At 37.0% G+C, this 22,260-nt stretch overlaps 1 long non-coding RNA gene across 1 annotated transcript in view; it reads right to left on the reverse strand.

The window, feature by feature from the left end:
• Positions 1 to 16,100: 16,100 nt before the first annotated feature.
• Positions 16,101 to 22,260, reverse strand: part of LOC118763241 — a 13,964-nt gene continuing 7,804 nt past the window's right edge. Inside the window, exons 3-4 of the long non-coding RNA XR_004998992.1 lie at positions 17,982 to 17,985; positions 16,101 to 16,229 (exon numbers count right to left, since the gene is read on the reverse strand). This is a non-coding gene — a long non-coding RNA (uncharacterized LOC118763241). The remainder of the gene's footprint in view (positions 16,230 to 17,981; positions 17,986 to 22,260) is intronic.

The following is a 22,260-nucleotide window of genomic DNA, read 5'->3' on the forward strand; positions in this document are numbered from 1 at the left end:
TGGCAAAGTCGACCTCGGTAGAATTTGAACTCAGAACATAAAGACGGACGAAACGACGCTAAGCATTTTGCCCGGTATGCTAACGATTCTGCCAGCTCGCAGGCTTTTCTTTCCTCTCTATATTCCTTTCAGCTCTAGGCTCAAGGCCTGAAAATTTTGGGGAGGGGCTAGCCGATTGCATCAACCTCAGTGCTCAGCTGGTACATATTTTATTGGCCTTGAAAGGATAAAAGGCAAAGTCGACCTCGGTGGAATTTGAACTCAGAACGTAAAAACGGACGGAACGACACTAAGCATTTTGCTCGCCTTGCTAACGGTTCTGCCAATTCGTCACCTGCCCTTTCCCTATATATTGTTTTCTACTGTAGGCACAAGGCACGACATTTTTGGGGAGGGGGCCAGTCGATTAGATCAACCCCAGTACGCAATTGGTGCTTAATTTATCGACTCCGAAAGGATGAAAAGCAAAGTCGACCTCGGCAGAATTTGAACTCAGAACGTAGAGACAGACGAAATACCGCTAAGCATTTTGCTCGGTTTGCTAACGATTCTGCCAGCTTGTCACCTATCCTTTAGCTGTATATTAATGGTATTTTTTCTGCCCTGGGAAAAAACGTAAAATAAATATGATTTGTAGCTAGAAGTATGAGACACCAGAGTTGCATAAAAGAATAAATACCTGATATATGTTGGGCTTGCTATTATGTGTTAATGCAAAAATGATTTTTTATATAGGCTCAATGCCTAAGACTGTTTTGTTTAGGGAGATGGAGAAGGTGTTAGTTTGTTATATCAACTCCAGTATTTGATTTGTTCTTTATTTTATCAACCCTAGAAGAATGAAAAGCAAAACGACCTTAGCTCGGTTTGAATTCCCATCGTAACGGGTCGTAACTAAATACTGCCGAGCATACTGCTGCCGCCTGGCTCTGTATTATTTCTGTCATTCATCACCATCGGCATACGTACAATACTGTTTTTGTACTCCGGAGGATCTCCTTATACAACGTTATAATCATCATTATCATCTTTAGCGTCAACTTTTCCCTGCTTGCCTGGAACAGCCAGAATTTGTGGAGGCGAATTTTCTCCAGCGGGCTGGATTTCCCATTGCTGACCTTCACCTGTATCTAAGCAAGGTAATATTTCCTTATGATCAAATCAGACATGTCTCGAACGATTGGAAGCAAAAGACACTGATTGCATGACGGTGACACTCGCTTACAATTATCACACGATTTCAAGGCAAGGAAACATTAGCATACGCGCGCATGTATACAAACACGCATGCATAAACACACACACACACACACACACACACACACACACACACACACACACACACACACACACACACACACACACACACACACACACACACACACATGTACATATATGAAAGAGTTCTTTCGGTTTCTAGCTATCAAATCCACTCACAAAGCTCTGGTCCGGGGATCTAGAAGACAAAGGATGAAATACATAACAGTAGAAAAATACAAAAATTACAATGCTGAAAGTAAAAACTGAAAGAAAGAAATGTTTCAGAATTCCTATTTTTTTAAATATTGCGCTACGCTTTTTCTCCAATTTTGAAACACCGACAACCGCCCAACACAGCCATCCGGATGTTTTTAAAGGCGTTCGTTCATTTGTGCATGCCTGGATGCCTACTGAACCAGCACACGATATCTAGGAACCTTGAATTTGGTCACTCGATATGTTTGGAATAACATTCAAATATTCCTCAAGCATTGCAACATCACACACCCACCTTGTCTTCTATTATTTTTTAAAATAATTTCGTGGGATTCTAATTTAGCAGAAAGGAAAAAAATGCGTTATAAGATTTTAATCTCATTATCTCACTCCCCAGCCAATATTTATGCTTTTTACTCCTTTCGAAAATTCTTGGTAATCTACGTTGAGAAACAAGTTGATTGCGACTAAAACCTAACTCTAAACCTTAATCCTAATTCTAAACCCTAGCCATAAACCTTAGCCCAAATCATTAACCTTAACTCTAAACCCTAGCCTACAAAACCCAACCCTATATTAACCCGAAACCTTTTCTTTATCCTTAAAAATTAAGTTCTAATCTTAGCCATAACCTTTAATCCTAACCTATAAACCCTAACCCCAAACAACAGCCCTATCCTAATCCTAAACCCTAAACACTTACCCTAAACCCTGACATTAAACCCTTAAATCTTAATCCTGAATTCTAATCCTAACACTAAGCTCTGATCCTCAACCTTAACTCTATCCTTAACTCTTAATTAACCCTTAACCCTAACCCAAGCCTTAAACGCGAACTCTGGGGGTTGTTCAGTGCGGTTTCTCATTCTATAAGAAGAGATATGTGGTTTGAGAGAAAAATGGTTGTTATTTTCCATATTTCGAATGACGATATAGAAACATTTTTACGTTGTCAGAAGTCATCCACACACTCACAAATGAAAAGTCTAGTTTGAGAACTTCCGGAACGTTGATATTGAGCAAAAGTAGGTACTTTGAAAAGTGGGTATTTTGAAAATATTGGGCGTTTGAATTTTTTTTCTCAGAAATTGGATGGGTGGATGTTAAATTAACCTTTGGAACTGGTAAGAAAGATGGCTCTGCAATTTCCTGCTGAACAAACCTGCACAAATGATTTGTTTATAATGATCAGATGTATGTGCTGTACATTAGTATACTCCCACGACCAAATCGACATTGTTTGTACAGGTGCACAGTGCACCACTCGTCAGGTTTCGACATGAAGGCAGAGCAAAATAAGATGAAGTGTTTTGCCCTCTCCGTGAGGAAATTGAAACCACGATCTTGCGTTTGTGAGTGCAGCACCCTAACCGCTAGGCCATGGCTCTCACACATACGTGCGTACGTACGTACGTACCTACCTACATATACGTACGTACACACTTACATACATACATACATACATACATACATACATACATACATACATACATACATACATACATACATACATAATTTATTGACTTTAGAAATGTTTTTAAGAAAGGAGAGATGAAATATTTTGTCATACCGCTAGATTTTCTCAACTAAAAACTCACTGTTGATTTTATATTTGTCATACTGTTAGTTGACAAATAATGGCTGACAGCTAGGTTTTCTCGTTCAACTGAGTCTTTTATTTGAAACGTTGACATCCTCTCAATGCAGCTTTCTTTTCACAGTTGCACAGTGCATTGTGCAAGCAGATCTGTTTTGTATTGATGGCTGTATTATCATACAGATAATCACATTTGATGTTAAAGCTGTTCATTATCAGCTATTTTTTCTGTTGATGTTCTGTTTTTATATCTTCTACTTTCATCGACTCTTATTACAATTGAATATAATTCGAAATCCTTTGAAATCATTCGAAATCTCATTCATTTTATACATAGATACATACATACACACGTGTTCTATACTTTATTTTTGCTCGTTCGTCTGTTGTCAAGGCCAAAAGCTTAACATTTCTGGGTTAATTGCTTTAACCTCCAAAATAGCAAACAGTTTTCGCATCGCTTTTAGCAGACTCCTTTACATTGATAAAAACTGGCTCATATTCTGGTCGTGGTACCCCCAACTGCACAAGAAAAAAAAACCAACAAAAAAAAAACGAAACAAAAACAGAGACCATAAAGAGAAAGACATCGAAGATTTTATGCTGTCTATATATATAATTGTTTTAATCATTAGACTGCGGCACCGCCTTGAAAAATTTATGATACTTATTCTGTCGGTCTCTTTTGCTGAACCGGTTGTCAAGAGGTGGAGGTGGGGGAACACAGACAAAAAACGCGCGCGCGCACACACTCTCATACACACATACATATAGATATATTTACGACGGGCTTCTTTCAGTTTCCGCCTACCAAATCTACTCACACGGCTTTAATCGGCCGGTGGCTATAGTAGAAGACACTTACCCAAGGTAACATGCCGGAACCATGTGATTGGGAAACAACTTACTTATCACACAAACAGGCCTGCGACTATATATATATATATATATATATATATCTTGTTCCTCTCTAAAAATTGTTGTTATGTTAAGCATGTCGAAATATACTCTGTCATATTGGTTTCAAATTTTGGCACAAGGCCAGCAATTTTAGTGGAGAGGATGAGTCGATTACATCACCTTCTGTGTTCAACTGGTACTTATTTTATCGATATCGAAAGAATGAAAGGCAAATTCGACCTCGGCAGCATTTCAACTCAGAACGTAAAGACAGACGAAATGCCGCTAAGCATTTTTGCCCAGCGTGCTAACGATCCTGCCAGCTTGCCGCCTTATGGTCTGATGTGATATTAAGACAAAAATGCTAATAACCATGAAGAAAATGTGGGTGAGATAATTTGCATTTCAGTCATAGTTTGACAACCGTTAAAACTTACTTATATACCAACACACCAGGAAACTTAAAATATTTATTATTCCAAAATATCTTCATATGTTTAAAGCATATACAAACTTACTGCGGTAGATGCTGATACTTGATATTCCTCTTCAAAATCTTTATGACATTTTTGCCTTAGTTTTACTAAACATTCTATTTTTCTAAATTAATATATTTCAATTTATTTATTTCGTTACCACTTGGTCAAATTGCGACGAAGCTACACTTCTGTTGCCTCTTGTTTGTAAAGTGAAAGAAATTAACGATAGTTGTTGACTAATATCGTTTTCGACTCTCTGCATATTTCATTCTACTTCAGTTTTTTTCTTTAAAGTTCTGTGCTCTAAGTATGACGATGACTATTCATATATGTGTTTCTGTGATAAATTACAAAACTCAGTAACCGATCTCTCAGTACTTTATCGATTGGTAAATGGTTTTTGTTGAAATTACAAGAAACATTGAAGCAACTTCTATGTTCTAATAATTACACTTTCCTTTTTCAATACTAGGGAATATGGGGCAATACTTTGAGAGAGAGGTGAGAGAGTATATTGTATCGCATTATGCTGACGTTAGAAACATCAGTTGAGCTGGTTTCAATCGAACAAACATCAGTAAAATCCTGATTCTGAGTAACTAGTTATGGATCTATCTGCATCAGCAACAAATTACCCAAAGTAATTGTGACAGTAATTAGAAATAACTATAAATAAACGTTATGTACAGGATATAATTGATGTAAGAAAAGGGAAACATCGGTGTCAGTAAAATTTCGCTCAGAATTGATTGGTCAATCCGGAGCAATATAGCAACAGACACTTATTTAAAAAACTTTTTATTGGTGACAGAAGCAGTATTAATACCGAGATGTAAAATTTATCCCCACTTAAACGTGGGTGTTATGTTAGGACAAACTATACTGCAGTAGTTACCAAGAGAGAAACTTTTGGTGCAAAATACACTCTTGTTTATAACACTAGCGAGGCGAAAAATCCCCGCCACCACCAGATCACGTAAATTTCGACCTTCCTTGGTCTTATCAATGATTGACGCTCGATCGCTAGAGATAGCAGCACTCATCTCCTCACCAGAGATATAAAGAAAACCAGTACTAGGAAGGCACTGGTGTCGTGTGCAGCCATCATGAATTCAAAATACTGTTTATTCGTAATGTCGTTAATACTGTGTTTGATTGAGTGATTCATGACCAGGATTCGACCATCAATGTAACCCACAAAACCCCTTCTTCAATTTCCGCTTAGTCCTGTGATTTACTGCCAAGTGTGCTCTCTCTCTCTCTCTCTCTCTTTCTCTCTCTCTCTCTCTCTCTCTCTCTCTCTCTCTCTCTCTCTCTCTCTCTCTCTCTCTCTCTCTCTCTCTCTCTCTCTCTCTCTTACCCATATTGCAATAAATATAAGATTTTATCCGAGATACAATACAGTAGATCGACTCCAAATTTTCTGACTGAGTGACCTCCAGTTTATTAACTCGCTCTATAAGTTATGGTTCTGAACGTTTTAACAAAACATCATCAATTCAAATGTTTCCTTTAGTTTTATATCGTTTCTCAGTAATCTTTTATCTTCTTAGCTAATACGGGTTACAAATTGGTAATCACTACTTATAGAAATTGCTTTTAAATTAGCTGCGTAGCACTTCGCCTTCTAGAAAAACCTATACTCTTTTACTCTTTTACTTGTTTCAGTCATTTGACTGTGGCCATGCTGGAGCACTGCCTTTTGTCGAGCAAATCAACCCCAGGACTTATTCTTTGTAAGCCTAGTACTTATTCTATCGGTCTCTTTTGCCGAACCGCTAAGTTACGGGGACGTAAACACACCAGCATCGATTGTCAAGCGATGTTGGGGGGGACAGACACACAAACACACACACACGCACACACACACACACACACATACACACACACACACACACACACACACACACACACACACACACACATATATATATATATACATATACATATATACGACGGGCTTCTTTCAGTTTCCGTCTACCAAATCCATTCACAAGGCTTTGGTCGGCCCGAGGCTATAGTAGAAGACACTTGCCCAAGGTGCCACGCAGTGGGACTGAACCCGGAACCATGTGGTTGGTAAGCAAGCTACTTATCACACACCCACTCCTACGCCTTTGAAATATAACTAGAATACTGTTCTTTTTATATTGTTGTTGTTTAAACTCCAGGTCAGTATTGATCACGTATGTTCATAATGACTACATTATCGAATGTGTCCTTCCTTTTTACGACATTAGAAGTAATTTAGCTGCTATTTCTAGTAGAGTTTGTGAAGGTTGACTATAATCCCTTATCCCAGATCACATAATTAGAAAGCAAAAAAAAAAAAAAAAAGAAAAAGAGCGAGTGCGTAGAGGATCCTTCATTGGATTTTAAATCTTTAATTGCAAAAAGAAGACGTTAGTTTTCAAAAGGCTTAACAGGAAACAACGGAGAATCTCTTATTCACCTGGATTGACAACGAATTTTCCAATTTAGTTATTTGTTATGGAGCCATTCCTTTAAGAGACAGTGGTACGTGATTAAAGAGACGTAGAAATGTATATTAGAATGTGGGTTAGGCAATGCTTTGACTATACAGGTCGTATTTGCAACAGCTCGGAGCCAATTTGATATCAGAAAAGTAATTTTAAAGAAACACTTATATAACTTATCTCTTTTCTTGGTGCATCCTTTCATCTCATTATATGAAAACATTTCAAGTTTTATTAAACACGTCTGAATGTTATATAAACATATCACTTACTGTACCCGTTACTTACCGGAAATTGGTGCCTTTCACGATATCTCATGCCCGGAAAATACCAGTTAACGGTCTTTACTATCACTTCCTCTCTAATACTTTCTGTCAGCGCCATCATAACAAACTTAGCTGGATGGGTAGATCAGGAAGTGTTATTTATCTGTTTTGTGAATGTTCTTGGTACTCAGCCTCTAATTGCAAGCGTAATTTAACTTATTTCAATTAATGCACATTATAATCAAGTAACTGTACAGATGTCTTTTGGATATTAATTTGTAAAACACAAGATACGGACGTCATGTCCACCACTTTATTCTCATCACTCATACCACAAATATCGATATAGAAACCCAGTATGCACTCAGTACAGATTTGCCATTTCTCGCTAAAGTTTTCAAATTGTTTGGAACTTCAACAATTTTATAATATCATCCTCAACAACAAACCTCTCACCCAGACGATAAAATGGTCAGAAATATAACGAAAATATCACATAGACAATTCTTCTATATTTACATTCTCACCAAGAGGTAGAAATTAAACACCCTATCACAAATTTTCCACCAATAGCTTTCAAAATCTCACCATTGTTCTACGCCTATATCAAGTGATACACATTTTCTTACCACCCGAATTGCCGTAAGAACACCAAGAGGGAAAACCATGCTGTCATTCGGTACTTCGAAGGCGTGCAGTCTGATCTTTACTGAACACAACAGCGGACAATTATCTTTTCATACTTAATACTGACGAAACTATTAGGAACAACTTTTTAATTTTAATCTTACCACAAGCAAATCCAAGGATCTTTATTCTACCAGCCTAAAACCACTTCGTATTTTTATCTGTTAGGTTTGTTAACCTTTTCACTTAATAAACATTACTAAATACGGGCTGTAAACGACGTGGAACTCTGACTTCCCAACAGTATATCCAAGAACTAGATTCAATGACATCACAAATCTTTATGACTAAAAATATTTATTCAGAATCACGAAAACATTCTGATATCTTCAGTGGACTTGTGTGGACTTGTTACTACGAGTCAAGGTGTTTGTTTTGGAGTGCAGTCAAAGAGTACGAAGAGTTATCCAAAAGTAACCGGAAACGTTCTCTGTGGGACAAGTCCGTTGTAATTCAGGCTTCCGCCGCTAGAAACCACTTAATTCGACACTGAAGTCGTACTGCTATGTGGTGCGTCTTTGTTTTACAGTGCTTCTCCCTGTTCGTCGATTTTTACGATGGATGAAACGAAGGGCCACCGTGCTTCCGTGAAATTCTGTTTTCTGCTGGGGAAAACGGCGGCCGAAACAGTTGTCATGCTTCAAACAACTTACAAGGATGCTACCATGAGCAAAACACAAATCTACGAGTGGCTTTCACGCCTTAGGAATGGTCACTTGTCGCTTGAAGGTTAGGGTTAGGGTTAGGTCACCTCCCGAACGAATGAAAACATCATGAAAATTCATGAACTGATTTTGGAGGACCGTCGCCGAACAATTGATGTACTTGTTAATTTGACTGATGTGTCCTGGAGCTCCTCCCAACGAATTATGAGCGAGGAATTGCAAAATTTGTGCCTTGCTTGCTCACAGAAGATCAAAAGCAGTCACGGCTGAATGCGAGTCGTGAAGTGAAAGAACAGTTGGAAGTTGATCCGAACCTTTTTTCGAAGGTCATCACTGGTGCTACAGTTACCACCGGGAAATGAAGCAGTAATCAAGTCAATGGAAGCATTCAATGTCACCACGCCCCCAAAAATGTGCTTTCAAGTGAAGTCCAACGACAAGACGCTGATTTGTTTCATTGATGTGAAAGAAATTGTCAACACAGAATTTGTTCCTCCTGGTCAAACTGGTAACCAGACATTTTACTTGGCAGTTCTGAAGTTTTTGCAAGACGTGGTGAGACGAAACAAACCCCGACCAGTGGCAAAGTGGCAAGTGGTGGCTTCATCACGACAATGCGTCTGCGCACACCGCCTTGGTTGTGAGACAGTTTTTGACTAAAAATGACGTGACTCAGCCTCCCTATACACCCGATCTTGCTCCCTGCAACTAACTTTTTTTTGTTCCCCCGTATGGAAAAAGTCCTTAAAGGAAAACGTTTTGCAGAGGTAGAAGAGGTGGGGAAAAAAAAAAAAAAAAGACGGAGGCGTTAAAAAGCATCACTTCCCAAGAGTTCCAGGATTGCTTCAAACAGTGCAAAACGCGTCTGGACCGATGTATTGCTTCAAATGAAGAATACTCTGAAGGCGATAGAAATGTAAGCATAAAACTAAGTGAATAACATAATATTGCAAGATTCGTGTTTCTTTTGGGTACCCACTAGTATATGGGCTTTTGTAAGTCTACAAGCTACTCTGTCTTTTTGTAATCGGCGGTTCTGCTAACAAACAAGACAGAAAAGGGCGCAAATGGTCTTTACCGTTGTTCCCTTAAAACACAACAAATTGATTTGTATAATTTGAAACCTAAGTAATTTTAAATGATTTAAAAATAGAATAAGAAAAATGAAATAGAAAAAGAAAAAGAAACCTCTATTTTTTTCCACGGAAAACAACGGATCAGCGGAACCTTCAAAGCGTTGAAAAAATGTCCTTGGGGTATCTATTTCTGAGTTCAAATCCTGACTCTAACTACTGAAGGAAAATGGGCTTTTTTAAGGCCCTGTGAAATTGCGATAGGCTTGGGACGTACTTAAGCTAGTGCCATCGTATTTCAGTTGATCACTCTCACTTTTTCTTTCTTCACCCGTCTGTCTGTCTGAATTTTTGAATATCTCTCTCCACACACACACACGCATATATATAAATGTACACACACACACACACACACACACACACACACACATGTTTGGCCTTAGATACGAAAATGGAAAGACTCTCATATGGAAGTCGAACTGTGTTTCTATCTCCTGCCAGTATTACACTAAGTAAAATGCATTTGATTTCCAAAATAATTACAAGGGTCTTTTTAATGGATAAGTTTGACAATCTGGTCCCCTCTTATGTTTCGTGAGAAATACAAGCGATTTAACAACTACTTAACTATCAGCAGATAGGCTATCTCTGTCCGTAGTAAGGCCCTTCGGCTAGTGATAGATGTCATTTGGACATCATTTATCTGAAAGGCCTGAAAACTCAGCATCCAAAGCCTTTTTTTCAAGAAGGCTTCAATGGACAAAAACAATAATAACAGCCACAAATGATGGCTCTAAGGGCGTAGTTCTCGTAGCTAATCCTCACCAACATCTCTTACGGTTCTTTACATTCTGAGTTCAAATACAACTGAGTTCGATTTTGGCTTTTATCCTTTTGGGATTGATAAAATAAAGTACCGTTAGCGCTGGGGTCAATGTAATCGACTAGACCTCTCCCAACAAATTTCAGACCTTGTGCCTTCGGTAGTAAGGATTGTTATTATTATTGTTATTGTTGTCGTTGTTGCTGTTATAAGGCAGGTAACTAGCACAAGCGATAGAGCATCGGAAAAATGCATTACGTGCCAAAATTTGAAACCATTTTGAAGCGAGAATGATGTTCAATTTTTAATAATAGTTCAACCCTTAGAATAGTTGTGAAGAGGTATGTAAATGTGCATATATGAATTTCACACTGGTTGTAGTTATATAAATGAAGTGAAACAGCTGCAAATCGAAACCTAGTCTCATTAGGTGCTGTTCTGTACTTCACAGCACTCGCAATTTGAATGATCACTAAAACTGCATGATTTTAGTTTGTTGCTAATTGATCAGTCAAAATCAGTGGCTAATAAAAAAAAGTACAATTTTTTACATGTTAAAAGCGTATATATTCAATTTTTTTATCTGCATATCAGACGTCAACTCCTTATGTTACATAATTTAAAGAATTTATTCGTTTATTAACTTGAACAGAAGTTTCGTCGTCACCAGCCCCAATGCTAATTACAAATTTAAGTGGCTCAACTGGAAACATCATTAAAAAGTTGTAGCTAGTGAACAGCTATTTCAATTATTTATTTATTTTTTTTTCTGCGTCATACACGATCTTCATTAAGATCATGTATGACGCACACGTTTAGAACATGGATTTATCGTGCTTTTACTTTCTGCTTAATGAAACAGAACTGCAGTCAGATAGAAGTCAAAAGAGGTAGTTATTTTTTTATATTTTTTATTTTGTAAAAAAAGCTCCGCCTCGTGCTGCAGAGAGTAATGTAATAGCTTTCCACTAAATATCACGCGATCGCGAAGAAATCTATATACATCAAGTGTGTTTTTGAAGTGTTGGTAAAAAGCATATATTGTGTTAAGTATACTGTGTAATAGATATTTAGATCTAGAAAGATATGTTTGAAAACTCTCTTGCATACGACATGACTTATTTTCCTTTATTAAAACGCACACTCACAATCTATTTTTCCTTTTCCTCTGTCGCCTTCTCTCTTTTTCTCTCTCTCTCACTCATACATACATCGTCAGAGTTGTACTCACAAAACAATGAATAAAATGTTAAGCTTCTTTTAGAAGTTTAAATGGAATGTCAATCATTTGTTAGAAAAGAAGTCGAAGAAACGACTTAATTTATCACGTCTTTTTAGTTTTCCGAAAACAACCATTTTCTCGGGTAAAGTTTCATCTCTAGACTTTTCCCATTGGTAAAAACAACAGCAAAAGACAATTTATTTTTGTTTGTATCGGTACTATATTTATCGTTGTGGACGACAAGATTTCTAAAAGTTAAAAGTACTGCATTTTCTCTATGTTCGTGCATATTATTAATATTTTGTGTTGCAATTAAATTATCATTCTGAATCTAAATCGCTGATTATAGATATTCAGAAACAAGCAATTTTAACAAATTTGAAAAAGACGAAAATTGGTAAAACTCAGACAGCAAATATAGAATCTGTAGCAAAAAGGACGAAAGTATTAACCATCTACTAAATAAATACGGTTAAAGTACACTGGGATGTTAACCATATTTGTGGATTCGAAATAACAGCAAAGTGGTATGAACACGAGCCAAAGATGCGATGTTGAGCGATAACTAGAGGTAGAGAATTGCTAAACGTAGAAGATACGGTTCGTACTGCGATCTAGGGTTTGAAAAATTACGTTGTATTTTGTGAAGAAAGAATACTATCGCTGGCTAGAAATGTTCAGAAACTTACTGAAACAGTAGGAGAATTAAAAATAGAAAAAGAACAGCAGAACAAGTAGATGGAAATAGAAAGAATAACATGGTCAATTCATGCAACAAACCGAAGACACCGGAAGTAAATAACGCTGGTTGTGTTTGATAATCGGATGCCTGAAACGAGAAATCGAAGCGCTAATTATAGCCGCTCGGGAGCAAGTTATTAGGAGGAATTTAATGAAAGCAAAGATTGATAAAACTCAGCCAGAGAGTAAACGCAGAATCTGTGGGAAAGGAGACGAAAGATTTGCGCGAATGCAGTAAGCTAACACGAAAAGAGTATAAGTGCAGATATGACTATGTTGATAAAAGAGTGCATTGGGATGTTAGCCATTTGTGTGTATTAAAAGTAGAATAACAGTGATATGAGTAGGAGTCAGAAACTGTGATAGGGAATAATAATTACAGGATATTACTATCCTAAAAGACTTACCATAATATTGAAGCAAAGAGACGAAATATAATCATAGAGGACAGAAAAAACACAGGGTAAGATCATAAACTTTTAAATAACATGTGATTGTTGAGGGAATATAAAAAAATAGGGAAAATTGAGAAATATTAGGACGTAATATGAGAGACGAAGAAATTGTAGAAAACAATGGTGAAAATTGCTTCTGTAGTAATTGGTTTATTCGGCACAACACCTAAATTGTTACGTATGAGTCCACCAAGCCTCAGGACAAAATCCCCGCTTATTAAATTAGAATGTAATTGCTTTTTAATAATAATAATAATAATAATAATAATAATAATAATAATAATAATAATAATGATAATAATAATAATAATAATAATAATAATAATAATAATAATAATAATAATAATAATAAATGCCCTGATGCAGTACCAGGCAGTGGCTCTCATGGCTTCTGATCTTAACTGATTGGAAGTGTTATCATGTACATTGTTTTGTCTTGGTATAAAAGATGGGCTACAGCAAATATTCTGCTCAATACCACAGATTTGCTTGTCAGTTGTTTGACCTTAACCAGTTGAGCATGTCCCTTAGTGGCTGACGATATGTGCATCTCTGATCACAAGCAGAAGTAGTGGGGGAGCATCATAGCCATGTGTTGAGAGGGATTCTTTGGGGTTTGAATAGTTCGCCTCTGGAAACATGGGTGGTTCTTTCAACATCCTTAAACAACCCTTATTCAGAGACCGTTTGAGCGGGATGGGCTACTCAACCTGAAGAAAATTCTAACTGGTCCCCACCTGCAAGGTCATGTGCTGTTTATCTTGATATGAGATCACCATGTCGCGCACATATGGTTGTGATGCATGTGCCTGGTGTACCTTTATCAGACGGGTAGTCATGATGGGTATATTGGGCTTCGTATATTTTACCCCAGTGTCGCCTTGATGGCATGAACTGCTCTCTCACTCAATAATAATAATAATAATAATGATAATGATAATAATAATAATAATAATAATAATAATAATGAAGGTGGATGTGGTCTGAGTGCATCAACAGTGAAAGAAGAAACAATGGAAAATATTTGGTAACCAGCAAACAAGACCTACTACAATATGCTGCTAATGCAGGATTTATCAAAAATATGACTTGAGAGCGCTTATGAATTCCGATCACGAATAGCCAACGAGAAAGAAGAAACCCTACTCCGCATGGAATTACATGGTTAGTTTCACCGTGAAACTAACAACTTAAAAGACCAGGAAGCACCATGGAGGTGGCTCAGTAAAGGTGGCCGAAAAAAACGAAGACTGGAAGCCTAGTCATCGCTGCCCAGGATCAAGCATTAAATACCACCTCAATGAAAAGGGATGTGTACCTTACAAATGCAACAAACTTCTGCAGAATATGTGGGAAGAGGGTCGGAAGCGTGACTCACATTGTTAATGCTTGTGAAAGTTTGCACAGAAAGAGTACAAGCATAGACACGACAAGGTAGCCCAAAACATTCACTGGCTACTATGCTGGAAGTATGGATACGTGGTAACGGTTGCTTGGTACTAGCATACACCGGAAAAGGTAATGGATGAAAATGGAAGGCAAAAATCCTCTCGGACTTTGACTTCCAGACAGACAAGGTATTAAAGTACCGAAGACCGGATATAGTAACTTTTAGGAGGGACAACAAGAGTGCCTAATAATCGGCGTGGGTGGGGAGGAGATCAACATATTACCATGAAAGAAAGAGAAAAGATTGATAAATATGGAGACCTAAGAATTGAGATCGCCAAGATGTGGCAGCTACGACAGTCAAACATAAATGTTGTCCCTATTGTTATTGGAACACTGGGTTCAATACCACCCAACCTGAAAAAACATCTGGAAACTTTAGAAATACCCTACAATCTAGATGTATTGCAAAACTCGGCATTACTTGGAAATGCACGCGTATTGCGTAAATTACTGTCTGTCTGAGGTCCTTGTTGTGACTTGATAGACAGTACAAACCTCTGGTAGACACAATATCTTCAATCAACAACGTCATGATATTGGATACTGTGTGACGTCTTAAATAATAGTAATAACACGAACATTACCATGCCTCATTTTATGAGCGACATGAGTTTACGCAGAAACTCTAGCGATAACAGCGTAAAAGAGACTGGATCTTTAAGGGAAAGCCTCTCACTCGGCAGTGGTTCAGTACAGATGCAGGCTGACCTCAGCCGTTCTTCTAAGACAGCGTCAACGCATAATAGTGTGATGAGAAAGAAATGGGCAAATGAAGAGAATATGATTGTGACTCCAAAGTAAGAGGTTACAGAAAACGTATGTCAGCACTTTGGTTAAAGAAAAGTATGTTTGATATAAGAAAGCAGAGACTAGTAAACCAGGCTCGTGTTAGGTGAAATAAGTGAATGACAGAATTGGCGGTAGAAGATCAGTATCAACTGAATAAAATGTTTGAGACAGACCGGAGGAGAGTCTATCGCCAAATAAATAGTTTAGAAGCAACTACTGAAGATGAGAAGCTTAATGCGGAAGAAGCTAGAAAGTTCTGGAGTGATTTTTTGGGATAAACCAGTTAATCATAATGGGGATGCAGCATGGTTAAAGAAGTGATGGAAGCAACTAGATCGGAAAATAACTAGTGCATTTAGTAGTAAGTGTTAGGAACAATGTCAAATTGGGAGAGCCCAGAACCAGATTTAGTTCAAGGATATTGGTGAAAGAAATTTAGTAGCTTACATGAGGGACTGAGGGAGCAACTTCAGGATTGCCTGGATGGATGACTAGAGGGAAAACAGTACTCCTTATGAAAGATAAAAGCAAGAGCAATAGAGCTAGTAATTATGGACTAATCACTTACTTACCATTGTTGTGGAAGCTGTTAACAGAAATACTCTCAGAAAGCATTTACGAGCACTTTGGCAGCCAGAATTTAGTTCCAGAAGAAGAGAAAGGTTGCGGGAGAAAGGCTAGAGGAACGCAAGCAGTTCTAAAAGAAGAATTTAACAATAGCCTGGACAGATTATAAAAAATCCTATGACATGATTCTACACTCATGGATAAGTGTATGTTTGAGAATATTCAGTATGGCAGACAACTTAAGAGTGTTAATTAGCTATAACGTAAAGAAATGGAAAGTACATCTCTACTTATGTGATAGTCTTTGGGTAAGTTAATATCAAAGAGAGGAATTTTCTATGGAGACTCTTTATCCTCTTTAATATTTGTATTTTTTAAAATCACCCTCGGTTCCTAAAGATTTGAACAGCTGGATATAAGAAATAGGCATAAAACCTAGTTTAGTGCAGCTCCACAAAACAATATTACTAGGGATAGCTAGGATATTTAGGGAGGTTCTTGGCATTCAAGGTTACTTGTTGTAGCCGATGTTAGGGAATATTTTCCAACAGTCTAATCTGCTGAAAGGATGAAAAGCAAAGTCAATCCCGACGGAATTTGAGCTCAAATAGTGAAGAGCCGGTGAGTATTTTGTCCGACGCGCTAACGATCCTGCACCGCTGTATAACAACAATAACAACAAAAGCAACCACAACAGTATCAGAAATAATACTAATGTTGACTTTTGTAATCGCCACAGGAGCCTCGAAAATACTTATCATTTTATGATATGATATATATGTCTGGAATGGCTAAGCTTTCAATAAAGTAGTCATCTTTATTTATCTATTCATTTCTTTATCTTTATTTTGTCGTGCACGAACGTTATTTAGTTTACAAATTATAGACAGTCAGGTGGGTAATATGTTCATTTGGCAAAGCCTTTGTTACAATGTAACTTCCTTTCCATAAGTGATTTTCACTGGGTGTACTCGTACACACAAAGCTAAACAGGTAACACTTTAACAGGCGCACAGTGTAAAAAGGCATTGTAACTTTTAAACGGAAGGTATAAGTCATCAGAGGTGTCCCTTTTCTAACACTCACCACTTCAAAGGAAACCGATGCTACTGTTTGAGAAATGATAGGTTTGTTTTGCTCCGATGACCTTTATTTAGCACCAACCGAACAGAAAGATATTCAGAACAAAAAAGATTTTAATTAGTGAAATGTATTAAATCACTGTTTGAATTGAACGGAGAATGCGTTAATGACAACTTGCTTGCTATACTGCAGCCCACCCCCAACAGCTCAAAAACGGGACAAATTATATAAAGCATTTTTGTATAATTCCTATAAAAGTTTGCTGACATCTCATAGCTATTGACAATTATTTGTGTCATTTTGATGTATGTGATAACATTAAAGATTGTGTATCATATCATTAGTGAAAACTTGACTCTAGATTTTGTTGCATGGTGCGGAACTTTGTGATGCAATGTTTTATAGAACCCTAGGAGTAGTGAAAAAAAATTCACCATCACCACACGCATAATGGGACCCCTGAGATACTGGTCGTAAATAAAATGTGAAAAGGACGTTTGATCCACTCTTAAAAGAGGACACACTCATTCAAGAGATAATAAACCGCCGTTCAAACAAATTCTCTTTTTATCGTCGGTGTTAATAGGATTTATAGAAAAAGAGGACGACACTTTCGACAGGTTTCCGAAAGATGATGTATAGGGGAGTCTTTTTGGTCTAGTGGATAAGGCATTAGGACAGTGGTTCTCAAACCGTGCGCCGCAAGATGTAATTAAGTGCGCCTCGAAAAAGTAAGATTATATTTCAAAATATGAAAATACAAACCGAAATTCACTATATAAATGTCAAAGTGGCAAAAAATTAAATACTAAGTTCTAAATTTAGAATAAGAGGTGGTTGTGTCATTCAATTCATTAAGGCTAATTGTGGTATGACAGTGTTATTCAATTTTGAATCTGAAATTTCATAAGAACTAAATTAGCATCAATCTGTCCTCGAAATTGACGTCTTATGGATATATTCAGTGCACGACTATGTTTCACTTTATTTCGGTCGTAGCTTCAGCAGTTTTCATTTCAATGATATATGTGAACTATGAACTATTGAACTAAAATATACTATGTTGAACTAAGTCTTTTAATACGTCCTTACGTATTGCGACTGTATTTCAACTTTTTTCATTCATATAGTGGCGAGAATTTTCACCTTTTCAATTAATTTTGAAAAAACTTCTCAAAAGTGTCCGATAATATGTGACACGCTGTCACTTTTCACAGCTCACTGGTCACTTGTCTCAGTCTCAGTTTGACTCTGTTAGTAATCTGTGCTCTTTCTGCAAGACAATTCATATTAACAGACTAAATTATCCATAAAATGGAAAAGTTTATTAAGAGGAAACATAACCGTGACGATTATGAAAGTGAACATTCATCAAAAGCAACTAAGCCTAGTGATATTAATGCGAAAAATCGGCCTAATTGTAAATATTGCAATAGTTATTTAAAGTTTTGGTCTCATTGGACTGGCAACGAGGATAAACCTCTTCCGCTGTGTGTTGTTTGTGGTGAAAAGGTGTCAACTTGCCCAGCAAGTTGAAGAGACATTTTACAACGAAACACTCACATCTTCAATGTAAAGATCTGGATTATTTCCAAAGACTGCTAGAATAGCAATCTAAACAAAGAAATTATTTGAAAAAAGGATGAATGCTTATGAAAAGGCTCGAGTTGCGTCTATTAAGATTGGCGAAATGATTGCACTACAAACGAAATCACATACTTTAGCCGAGTCGATTATCTTACCCGCTTGTAGAAAGATGGTTAAAACCATGTTATGTGATGAAGCCGAGCAAGAAATAAGCAAGATTCCACTCTCAAATAATACAATCCACAGGAGACTTATGGATTTATCTGCTGATATAGAGGAAAATGTACATAACAAACTTCAGAACTCAGAATTTGCTCTACAAGTTGACGAATCAACTGACATTAGCAGCAAAGCACAATTACATACATTTATTCACTTTATTGATGGCAACCAAATCGTAAATCAGTTCTTTTGTTGCGAAGAAATGCCACTCACTACAAGAGGTCAAGATATTTTTGACATTTTATCTGCCTACCTCGAAAAATGGGATTTATCCTGGAATTCATGTGTTGGAATATGTACCTATGGGGCACCATCTATGATAGGCTCTATTAAAAGTTTTGTATCGCTCGTACAACAGCAAAATCTTAATGTTATGCCTACATATTGATTCCTACATAAAGAAGTACTAGTTTCAAGAACAATACCAGTTGACTCAAAACAAGTATTAAAGCAAGTAGTTGAAATAGTTAATTATATTAAAAGTAGGTTGTTGAAGTGTCGCTTATTTGAACAAATTTGTGTTGATATGGATTCCTAGCACAAGCACTTACTTTTACAGTCAGATTGTTCCCAAAAGGTAAGGTGCTACGTCACATACATGAAATCCAGAAGGAATTGCATGTATTTTTTAAACAAGAAAAACATGAACGCTTCCTGGAATATCTACAATATGAATTTTGGGTTTCCAAGCTAAAATATTTAACAGAGATATTTGCACAACACACGTATGCAAGTTAGAGATGAAAATATTCTCACTTCGACAGATAAGGTGGTTTCATTTGAGATAAGGTGGTTTCAATAGAGCTGAAGGTGGTAACTTCGAAATGTTTCCGTTAATAAGTAAAAACTGTATAAAAGAAATGATACCTATTGTATTTGAATATTTGACAAATCTGGAAGAAAAAATATACTTTATTTTCTGTCATTGAACACAAGAGTATGATTGGGTTCGAAATCCCTTCATAAAAATTCCATCTAATATTGGTCTGAAAATATGTGAAGAAGAGGAATTGACATCTATATCCAAAGATCGCAGACTTAAAATCAAGTATGCTGAGTTACCTATTGATACATTTTGGATTGCTATTATAGGAGAATACCCCTCAGTAACAGAAAAAGCTTTATCCGTTTTGATGCAGTTTTCCACATCGTATTTATGTGAGTTGGGATTTTCAGCCCTCAATAGCATCAAATCTAAATGAAAGAGAAAGGCTCCGTTGCATCGAAGAAGAAATGAGGTTTTCCTTTCTCAAGTACGTCCTGATATTGAAAACGTTTCCCAAAAATATCAAGCGCATGTTTCTCATTGATAACTTTATATATAACTTCATATATTGAATAAAGAGTAAGTACATGCAATTGTTCTGTATTACTTTATAGTTTATGCTATGCTAATATGTATAAAACCCCTTTTGAATAGATTTTAGAATTTATGTACAAAATACGCCAAAATATTTTGACTTCTTGTAAGGTGCGCCGTGAGTAAAAAAAGTCTGGGAACCACTGTACCCCAAGTACTGCAATGAAGGCCTCAGAGGGGGACTATATAGCTCTCACTAAAAATATATCTCATTGAAGGACGTGGTGATAGTTCAGAGAACATAACAGATAATTGACGAAAGATTGATATAATTCTGAGTTCAAATCCAACTTAAACAAAATATGATTTGAAGTCGGACTGGCATCTCGTTCAGGGGTAGTTTCTGGCTGTTGACCTGCCTACCCACCTAGCCAACGAGTGGCATCGTTCGAAAGCTACAACAATGCGAGGAAGCGCATTGTGACCAGTAGTGTATAACAACATCCGATTTTCTGGTCAGTACAGTGATACATATGTGTGTGTGTGCACGTGTCTGTTTGTGCACGTGTCTGTTTTATAGCAAATTATTTTGTAAAAGATATGAATTTCATTATATTCCGAACCACTTTACTGCAAATTCTAAGAAATCATATTTCTCAAAAAACTTATGGAAAAGAAAAGTGACCTACATAATTTCATCGTATGTAGTGGCATTCTAGTGTTGTTGCATGGGAGTGTAATGGCATAATAATGTGGTAGCATTAGAGTGTGCCGATACCATAGTACAATCACACAGAATGGTAGTGGTATCGTAGTGTTGTAACATTTAGTAATGTGGCATTCTAATGTAAGGTGCAATGTAATGTACTGACAGCCGCATCGTTTCGTAATGACATTATAGTGTGGTGCTGTAGCTTCTTGATGTAGTGGTATTGTAGTGTATTGTCATGGTTGTGTAGTAGCCTCGCAGTGTAGGGATATTGTAGTGATATCATGGCTTCCTAGTTTTGTGACATCACAGTACTGGGGCGGAATGCACTAATGTCGTATATAGTGACGTTATGTTGTAGTGTAATGATATCGTATTGAAGTGATATTGTAGTGTAGTAGCCTCGTGGCATAGTAGTATCATAGTGTACAGTCATCGTAATGCAGCGGTATCATATGGTAGTGGCAGAGTAGTTTACTGACATCGTGGTGCAGTGATGGTGGAGAGCATGATCATATGTCGAACCACGATGGCAACTTTGTTCGACTGCCAGTTACAAAACAGACTTTTATTCATGTTGTTAACTTGAGGAATGTATGAAGGCCACAACTTTTCTTTCTCATTATCTATTATAACCTTACCCGCGTAATGACAACGATTAGGATGTCTTCCCGAGAATCAGATCCATAGAGTTCAGATGTACATATTCAATAAATGTCTTGATGCTAAAATGTAAGAAAGAAAAGGAGATATAGAGCGAGAAGAAGAAAGGGAAGTGAAGAGGAAAGAGTCAAGGGATAACAGCTTTGATAAAGATAATAATGTTAAGCTTCTAACAATAAAATATATCGTTTTCTCAATATAAAATTAGGTTCATTCCATGTTTATTAAAACTTCGTACTGGAGAATAAAGGAGAATTGTGTGGGACAGAGTATAGCTACAAGTGTAACAATGTAACTATAACACTTTCACTTATAGTAATAATAATCCTTTGATAGAGTTTAGTGTAAACAATTCCAGTTATAATAAATAATATTTGGAATGAAAAGTGCCTCGGTAGCGCAGTAGGCAGCGCGTCACTCGCATAATGAAACAAGGTCTGTGCAGGGATCTGAAGGTTGTGAGTTGATCCCACCTGGGCACGTTGCTTTTATTAAGGCAGCGAGCTGGCAGAATCATTAGCACGCTGGGCAAAATGCTTAGCGGCATTTCATCTGTCTTTTCGTTCAAATTCCGCCGGAGGACGACTTCGCTTTTTACCCTTCCGAGGTCGATAAGATAAGTACCAGTTAAGCATTGGAGTCGATGTAATCGACTTACCTCTATCCTAAAATTGCTGGCCTTTTGCCAACATTTGAAACCAATATTTAGGACGAAAGGAGGTCGTTAGTAGTGTCGTCGTCGTTAATACCAATAAGCGTTGCTACTAATGACAGTTTGTTGGTTTTGTTATTATTCCCAACAAAGCTATTGTTTTTATTGTCACATTTTGTTCCAACTACTTAAATTAAACATACCCTTTCATACTTCCTCTCAAAGTACTACATAATTGTATCAATACATAATAAACGTGCAATGAATAATGTTCTATACGGTCACTAGACCTACTAAATATAACAACCTATAAGTTAACAAATCACTATCTTAAAGTCCGTAGATCATCTCAGTCTGGACTTACTTTTGGTTAAA

This window comes from Octopus sinensis, linkage group LG4 (assembly GCF_006345805.1).
Source record: "Octopus sinensis linkage group LG4, ASM634580v1, whole genome shotgun sequence".
Lineage (NCBI taxonomy): Eukaryota > Metazoa > Mollusca > Cephalopoda > Octopoda > Octopodidae > Octopus > Octopus sinensis.